At 35.9% G+C, this 8,961-nt stretch overlaps 1 pseudogene; it reads right to left on the bottom strand.

The window, feature by feature from the left end:
- Positions 1-6,714: 6,714 nt before the first annotated feature.
- LOC137763799 (tubulin alpha-1C chain pseudogene) lies at positions 6,715-8,079 on the bottom strand (annotated as a pseudogene).
- Between the last annotated feature and the right edge of the window lie 882 nt (positions 8,080-8,961).

An 8,961-nucleotide genomic window follows, 5' to 3' on the forward strand; every position in this document is an offset into this window, starting at 1 on the left:
ACTATTATTATGTGATAGCCTTTCATAATTTGAAATTAATTACCTTAAGTGGACTTACTAATACCTTTTGGGATATTTTGCCACCCTATTGTGACACCTGTTATTGACTGCCCAAATAATGTGGAAGGAACCTATCTTGGCATACTGTTTGTACGTGTAGCTTTGGTTATCAGCTTGGACTTTCCACCAAAAGCCAAGACTGGCAATACTCTCTACCTTCCAATCTTTCCTAGAGTCTCAGCTTATTGCTCTAAAGTTGGGGCTTTGACAATTGCCCCAACTGACATCAGAAACCCTACAGTAAGTTCTGTCCATATGCCCAGAAACATTGTAAAGAGCATTTTTCTATACCTAGATGATTCCATGTGCATGATTAGATAGCTTCTGAAATGATTCTTGTTTCACTGACTCGATTGAGAAATTCAATTATAAAAATCCGGCATTAAGAAGCATGTAGATATGGCTTTAAAAAGAGGAAGGAAAAGAAAAATGGCAGCAAGGACTTCCTAAAATTTATTATTTTTATAAGGTGAAAATGTTGGCATTACCTGCCTAGTAAGAGCTCCATGAGGTGGGTTCCACTTTTACTCCCATTTGTCAATGAAAACACACACACACACACACGCACACACACACACAGGAACTTGCCCAAGGTAACATACCTAGTAGTAGAAGAAGACTCAAATCCAGTTGTTTCCCACTCTAGAAACTCAATTATTAACCACTTGTAATGCCTTTCACTGAATTTTTACTAAGATGCACCAGAGTTAGGTGTCAAATAGAACTGACGCTGTATGCTGTCTCTGACATAGAGCAGCTGTCATTTTAACCTTTTTGAAACTCAGTTTCTTCTGTAAAATTAAATGTCTAGCTCATAAGGTTGTTTAATGTTTAAATGGCATTGAAATGTAAAATATTTAGCACAGGGCTTGGTACTTAGTAAATACTCTATAAATGATAGTTGCTATTATTTTTAAGTATTAGACCCACTATTTTCTTGATAAATGTAAGGTAAATATTAAAAGATGCTTAATACTAGTGCAAAAAATTAAAAACCATATTATAAGAGGCAATAACGTTTTAGAAAGATAATAAATCATAAATCTTACATCTACATAGTGCTGAAGAATGTACACTGTAGAGTATAGATGAGTATCAGACAATGTATTTTTCTACCTGAAACTAATTAGTTTCTCTTGCATTAATTAAAGCTCTTCCTCTACCACATGGGAAAAAAACAGAGGTTATGAGTGATTAGTCATTTGTCTGCTTTGAATAATGATTGAGCTGTGACTCTTCCAATCAAGTCTCTTAATACATACCCACAATCATCCTTATATCATGTACAGTATAGCAGAATCGACATCAGGCTACTGGTCTTACATATAATTGAATTCGAAGTACAAAATTATTTTACATACTTCTGTATTAGTATTGCATTATGAAAACTTAACATGTATACAAATGCCAGTTCTCATCAAGAAGCAGACTGTGTAGCATCAATACAGTTTTATGTATGTACATCCTAAAAATCATATTCACTGTTACTTAAAATAAATCTGGCACTACCTACCATAAAGGAAACAGAAAAATATAAGCATTCAAAAATAGGAGAGGTCTTTGAAAAGTATCATGGTTATAAGAAGTTGATTTTCTTCCATTTATCTAAGTCAATGAAATTGAGAGGAAATACTTGAGTCTGGAGAAAAATGCTTATTAAATAGCATAAATATATTTAATTTAAAAAACCTATTTTCTTTGAACAGATATTATGTGGAGTAACAAATAAAACTCAATTAGGTAGATATTCCTATTTTTTAAAATATGATTAACTATAGTTTTTGTACACACTGGTGAGAATGCAAACTGGTACTACCACTTTGGAAGACAGTTTGGCAATTTCTTACAAAATGTACTCTTACTATATGATACAGCAATTCTGCTGCTTGTTATTTACCCCAAGTTGTGTAGGTTACACAAAAACCTATGTACATGTGTTGACAACAGCTTTATTCATAATTGTCAAAACTTGGAAACAACTAAGATGTCCTTCAGTAGGTGAATGCATAAATAAACTGTAGAAAATCCATACAATGGAATATTATTCAAAGCTAAAAAGAAATGAACTGTCAAGACATAAAAGAAACTTAAATGCCTATTGCTAAGTGAAAGTAGCCAATCTGAAAAGACTTCATACTGTATGACTTGAACTATATGACATCCCAGAAAAGACAAAACTAGGGAGAAAAAGATCAGTGATTGTGGCGGACAGGGACAAGTAAGGGGGAGAGATGAATAGGTGGACCACAAAGGCTTTTTAGGGCAGTGAAAATACTGTTTGATAATGATGGATATATGTTATTATACTTCTGTCCAAACCCACAGAATGTGCAACACCAAGAGTGAAACATAATGTAAACTATGGACTTGGATGATTATGACGTGTCATTGTAGGTTCATCTTTGGTTCAAAAGAATAAAATGACCATTCTGGTAAAAAATGATGATGGGTGAGGCTATGCATGTGTGAGGACAGGGAGTATGTGAGAAGTCTGTGTACCTTTCTCTCAATTTTAAACCTTAAAAACTCTCTATTCTTGGAAATACACATGTTAAGCAAGTTTTGAAATGGTACTAAGTAGGATTTGTATGCCATAATTTTGTATCATTTTGACTTTTTCCAGCTAAATGAGCTAGGTGACAAAGTTTGAGAGATACTTGCAGATAAGAAAATCAGCAATAAAAACAATTACAACAGCAATTGACATGCTTTGGAATCCTGAATGAGGAAGAAAGGAAAGCTAGAATATAGCTAATAGATTGGTAGGAAACAGGTTGGTGAAAAAAAGGATGTCTCTGAGTTTAGAAAGTAGATATATTGAATAGGAGAGACTGAGAACTAGAAAAACATGAGATCAGATAATGGAATTTTGTAGTATAAATATTAATTGGCTATTTCTGGATTATGACAACGTTTTAGGTTGTTGCCAAGAGGTATATGAGGATGTATGTAGCATGAAGCTTAGAGCCATTGATGTTGAGGAAGAGAAACAATTATAAAACATGTGGATTAAATATCAATTAATGTAGACACTTATCTCCTAAGATACTGGTGGTACTTAAAGACATCCATAAGGCCAGTGACTTAATCTTCAGTGAGTAAGAGTGATGACAAAGAGTGAAAGACAGTATTATGACCAGATGATCTGAATTCAACAGCTTCTCTCAAGAATGAAAGATTAATAGTTTGAAATAGTAACTATCATAAGAACAACATCTGCATTCCTGTTCTTGATAGCCTCATCCTTGCCATCAATGTGTGATTGCTAGAAGGTCATCAACATGAAGTTGAATGGACCACAGGAGAGGGCATTGATTTCGCAGAGACTAGGGTTTGTATAAGAAAAGGAAAGAATGGACAGAAAGAATATCCATTTTAGTTGATTTATAGTGAAACCAGCTAAAAGATCAAAAAAGCATAAATTTGGCAGAGAGGACAGAAGTGGGAGCATAAGTTAGAGGAATAATAGGTATTATTTCAAAGAGAATTGATTGTTAAACTGATTTAGCATCTCAAGGTAGTGAAAGGTGACAGAGATAAGAAGTGTTGGAATTAGCTGATATATAGGTATCTATTGGAACTTTGTGCAAAAGTCCATCCAAGATAGTTACAACACAACCGGAAGCATTTGGTGCTGTTTGAGAGTAATGTTTTATGTTTGTTAAACAGTTGCTCACACTTCTACATAAAAGTTTTGCTGGAAAAATAGATGGTAAATCTCCTATTAGCTTTTCTTCCAAGGAGAAAGATGTTTATTTAAAAGAGAAGAAGTGATCAGACAACAATGATGAATTCTTTTAAGTATATATATATTATATAAATATTATATATATAATATTATATATATAACATATATAATATTATATATATATATATAATTTGTAAGATATCCTTTAAAACACTCTAAATTATTTTTCGGGAAGAAGCATATTTTTCTTATTTTCATACTGCTATGTCTGTTTTAAAACACTGATTTCTCTACTATCCCTGTAAATCACCCAGAAGCAGCTTATATTTGTGTGACTCTAAGCCACATATGTTTCTCATTATTGAATAGTACCCTTTTCTGACTTTTTCTGATAAGGCTAAATTGAACTGATGTGAGAGAAACATACTTCTTACTGGAAATATTCATTTTTCATAGGCAGCATTCCAGTGTCATGCACCAAACAAATGTAGAAACAAATTCTGAATTCTACACAGGCGGTTTTGGGAAAAACAATCACAGTTTCACAGTACTGTTCATAAGCAGAAATATTAACGGTTGTAAAGGATGGATATTGTTCTTCTTTCTCCAATGCTGTTTAATTAGTTCTCATAGTCATCCTTTTATTAGACCACAGATGGTTAGATTGGGACAGACATGTGCCTTTCTGTCAGGCAGTCTTGACTCTTCAGGACTCTGTGGTTGATTGGCATTTACTGGTGAAATAGGGTTGCCTGACCACAGAGCCTGGACTATTAATTATTGCACTGTACTGCCCCTCATAGTACCAAGTCATATGGCTGGAATGAGGAATAAATAAAATATTTATCTCTCTTATCCTCTCCCTTCATTTTACTGTATAGGACAATAACGTTATTTATCCAGAATTTTATAACTATCAGGTGGTAGAACCAAGATTAAAAAACAAACAAAAACAAAAGCCATGCCATAACTTCACACCCAGTGCACTTTCCAATATAATGTAGTTTTCTCATCTTTGAGAACATGTTTAAAGTAAAATTGTTTTACTTAAGAAAATAAAGTGAAAGTTGGTGAGGGCTATAATCATTCAGTTTTTAGTCCTGGAAAAGTTTAGTAGTGGAAGAAATTAGCAATCGTGAGAATGGTATTGTGCCTACTCTACAGTTTCATAGTAATTATATGTATATTGGGAATATTGGTTAATTTCTCTTTCCCTCCCTTATAATTTCATATATTTAAAGATAATATCCAAGAATCAGAGAGCTGTTCTTTTTGTTGTTAAGATTTAAAGATCATCTGTTGAAATGATTACTCATTAATTTATTCATACTCTAATTTACTTAAAACAAAAAATACAAAGTATTTTTATTTTTAATAAAGATTGGATATATTTATGATTTGATATACATAGAGTAAAATGATTACTAGTCAAGCTAATTAACATGTCAGATCCTCACAAGGTTACCATTTTGTGTGTGTGATGAAAGCACAGCAAATCTACTCTGTCAGCAAATTTCTGACAGCAGAAACTAACAACACTGTAAAATAATTGTACTCCAATAAAGATGTTAAAAAAAAAAAAAAACTATAGTCATCATGCTGTACATTAGATTTCTAGACTTCTTCATCCTGTATCACTGCAACTTTATGCCCTTTGACCAACATCTCCCCATTTTCCCCCCTTCCCCTCCCCAGTTTTACTCTCTGTTTCTACATCTTCAAGGAGATTTTGCCTTTGGCAACAACATGAATGAACCTAGAGGACATTAGGCTGAGTGAAAATAAGCCAGACACAAAAACAAGTGAGATCATGCACTTTGTTTTCTAGGTTGAATCTACAAAATTGTGGTTTTTTAATCCAAAACTAAATTGAGTGCTAGAATAAGCCAGACACTGATTTCAAAAATATATAGTAAAAAAAATGCCCATTACAAATACAGTTTTTCTATCTTTGTACGGGTGTTTAGGATCTAAATCTTTTATTTATTTTCTTCCTCCTTAGAATAATAGGAAATTGACATATTGCCAAGACTGTCTCATGAAAAAATGCCTCTTCCCTTAAATTCCTATAACCAGTATCCATTGGTCTCTTAGCTATAGTTTCTCTAGATTCCAACTTGTCTTTCCTCTACTATAAGAATAACCTGAATTTATGTTGTAATAAATATCCTTTAGTAAGGGATTAAGACTCTAGTGGAGATTCCTGCACCAGAATACAATGAACTACTTTAATATCTTGAATTCTAAAGAGATCCTGATTGAGTATAATCAGAGAAATTTAATGCTCTATTATCATGTGGTGGCAATCTTTTGAGTGCCCACTAGGTTCCAGGCATATGTTCCTGAAGATGAGCTATTTATGTTTTTAAGAGTTAGTCATCTGAATGGTTCTGCATTGGTTTATCCCCAATTAGATGCAGCCTTTCCTCTCCATAGGGAGGATACAAATACCACACAGTTTTATTTACCTTAGAGATAACAAAGAACAAAGTATATGTCCTTTTAAATTTTGAATCGATGGGTTCATTTTCAACTGTATGATTGTCAAATTTGTGTCTTCTAAAGAAATTTATGCTATAAAGCTATATGATTTTTCACATATAATTTGTGAAATGCTGCTTGCATATGCCCACCCTAACTAATTTCGTGAAGTTGATCTGAAAACTTCATTTGCCTTGACACTGTTTCAAGAGTCATTAATAATGAGCTCTCATGAATATATGGGCATGGTACATCAGAGCCTGTAGCACCTCTGCACTGTTTGTGGATAGGCAATGAATATCTATTAATTTGTTCTTAGTCTCCAACCTGGTCTCTTAACATTGAACATTAACTAGTTATTTATTTATTTTGACATTGAAAATAGAAATATCATTTTCATTGACAAGATAGGGCCGCAAAGGGCAGCTCCACAGAACACAAATAAGACAATCCTAAGACAAGAGTGTAAAACTGTAGCAGATGGGTTAATACTCTTCACCCTCATCCTCTCCCACCTCTGCTCCAACCTCCTTGTACAACTTCTCAACGGCAGCCATGTCCTCACAGGCTTCAAAAAACTTTCCTTACTCCATGCCCTCACCCACGTACCACTGAACAAAGGCACGCTTGGCATACATTAGGTTAAACTTGTGGTCCAGGCAAACCCAGGCCACAGCGATGGCTGTGGTGTTGCTCAGCATGCACAGAGCAAGCTGTGCTTTGGCCAGGTTTCCACCAGGTACCACAGTGGGAGGCTGGTAATCAATGCCAACTTTGAAGCCTGTCCAGCCCACAAACTGGATGGTACGCTTGGTCTTGATGGTGGCAATGGCAGCATTGACATCTTTGGGAACCACATTGCCATGGTACAACAGGCAGTAAGCCATGTATTTACCATGGTGAGGGTCGCATTTCATCATCTGGTTGGCTGGCTCAAAGCAAGCATTGGTGATCTCTGCTACAGTAAGCTGTTCATGGTAGGCTTTCTCAGCAGAGATGACAGGGGCATATGTAGCTAGAGGGAAGTGGATGCGGGGATAGGGCACCAAGCTTGCCTGGAATTCTGTCAGATCAATATTCAGGGCTCCATCCAATCTCAGGCAAGCAGTGATGGAGGACACTATTTGGCTCATGAGGTGATTCAGATTAGTGTAGGTTGGGTGCTCAATATTGAGGTTTCTACAACAGAAGTCATAGATGGCCTCATTGTCTACCACGAAGGCACAATGAGTGCCCCAGGGTGGTGTGTGTGGTGAGGATGGAGTTGTAGGGCTCAATTACAGCTGAGGAAACCTGGGGATGCTGGGCAAATGGAGAACTGCAGCTTGGACTTCTTGCCATAATCAACAGAGAGACGTTCCATCAGCAGGGAGGTAAACCTAGAACCAGTTCCCCCACCAAAGCTGTGGAAAACCAAGAAACCCTGAAGACCTGTATACTATTTCCAAATTCAGTCCAAGACAAGGTCAATGATCTCCTTGCCAATGGGGTAGTGACTGCGGGCATGATTATCGGCAGCATCTTCCTTGCCTGTGACGAGCTGCTCAGGGTGGAAGAGCTGGCAGTAGGTGCCAGTGCAAACTGTATCAATGACCGTGGGTTCCAGGTCTACAAACACTGTCGTGGGCACATGCCTGCCAGTGCCTGTCTCGCTGAAGAAGGTGTTGAAGGAGTCATCCATTTCCCCCAATAGTCTTGTCACCTGGCATCTGGCCATTGGGCTGGATGCCGTGTTCCAGGCAGTAGAACTCTCAGAAGGCATTGCTGATGGGGACATCGGCCTGCTCCCAGAAGGCACTGCTGATAAGGACACCAGCCTGGCCAACATGAATGGAGATGTACTCACACATGGCTGAGACTTGTAGGGTTCTGTGGCACTGGAGGAGGCGAGGGGACAGCCACAAAGATCTCCCACTAACAGACTACCACGGAGTCTGGGGAAGAAGTAGTCAAACATTAACTATTTAAAAAGCAGTTCATTAGATATATTATTTTTGATTTTAAAAGTATACATGTGCATTCATATACATATTATATATAGGAAGATAATATGCAACAAAATAGCAATAATACTTTTCACTGCATAAGAAAATTAGAAAAGAATTATTATCCTTATTTCTATATTTTAAAAATATTTTTACTCAAGTTTACAAGAAACAACACTAAAACAGTTATAGCAACAATACAGTTTGTTTTTACCGGTGATTTTTAACTGACCAGTACTCGTAAACACATTTAGAGAGCTAATATTATGACTGTTTTGTATAAAAGAATCCACCCTCATCTTGATTGCCTTACATGAATAAGTGATAAGATTGAATCCATATATTCCAACCATAAATCTTGTACATTCCCCACTATGATTTTAAAAGAAAAAGAAAAAAACAAAGTGCTGACCTTTTTAGGACTGAGAATAAATATCTAAGAGCAGGGAGAGAAGAGAAGCTCAACCATGAGAGAAAGACAATTGGGCAAATTGAGACTCAACATATACCTTCCAACACAGCCAGGATCTGGGTAGTTGGGCATTCAGAAGGGCAGGATTTCTGGGCAAGGGATAGAGCACTAGGAAATCAAAGCTATGGACAAAAAAATGATCATGGGATTGATGGAGATGTAAGAAAATTTAGAGAATAAAATTTTATTAAATAAGTGCCTAAATCATATTCACGTATGCTTTTAATACAGTTTTGGTGAATAAACAAAAAAAGTAATTAAAAAGTGAAGAGAAT

Source organism: Eschrichtius robustus, chromosome 4 (assembly GCF_028021215.1).
Source record: "Eschrichtius robustus isolate mEscRob2 chromosome 4, mEscRob2.pri, whole genome shotgun sequence".
In the NCBI taxonomy this organism is placed as follows: domain Eukaryota; kingdom Metazoa; phylum Chordata; class Mammalia; order Artiodactyla; family Eschrichtiidae; genus Eschrichtius; species Eschrichtius robustus.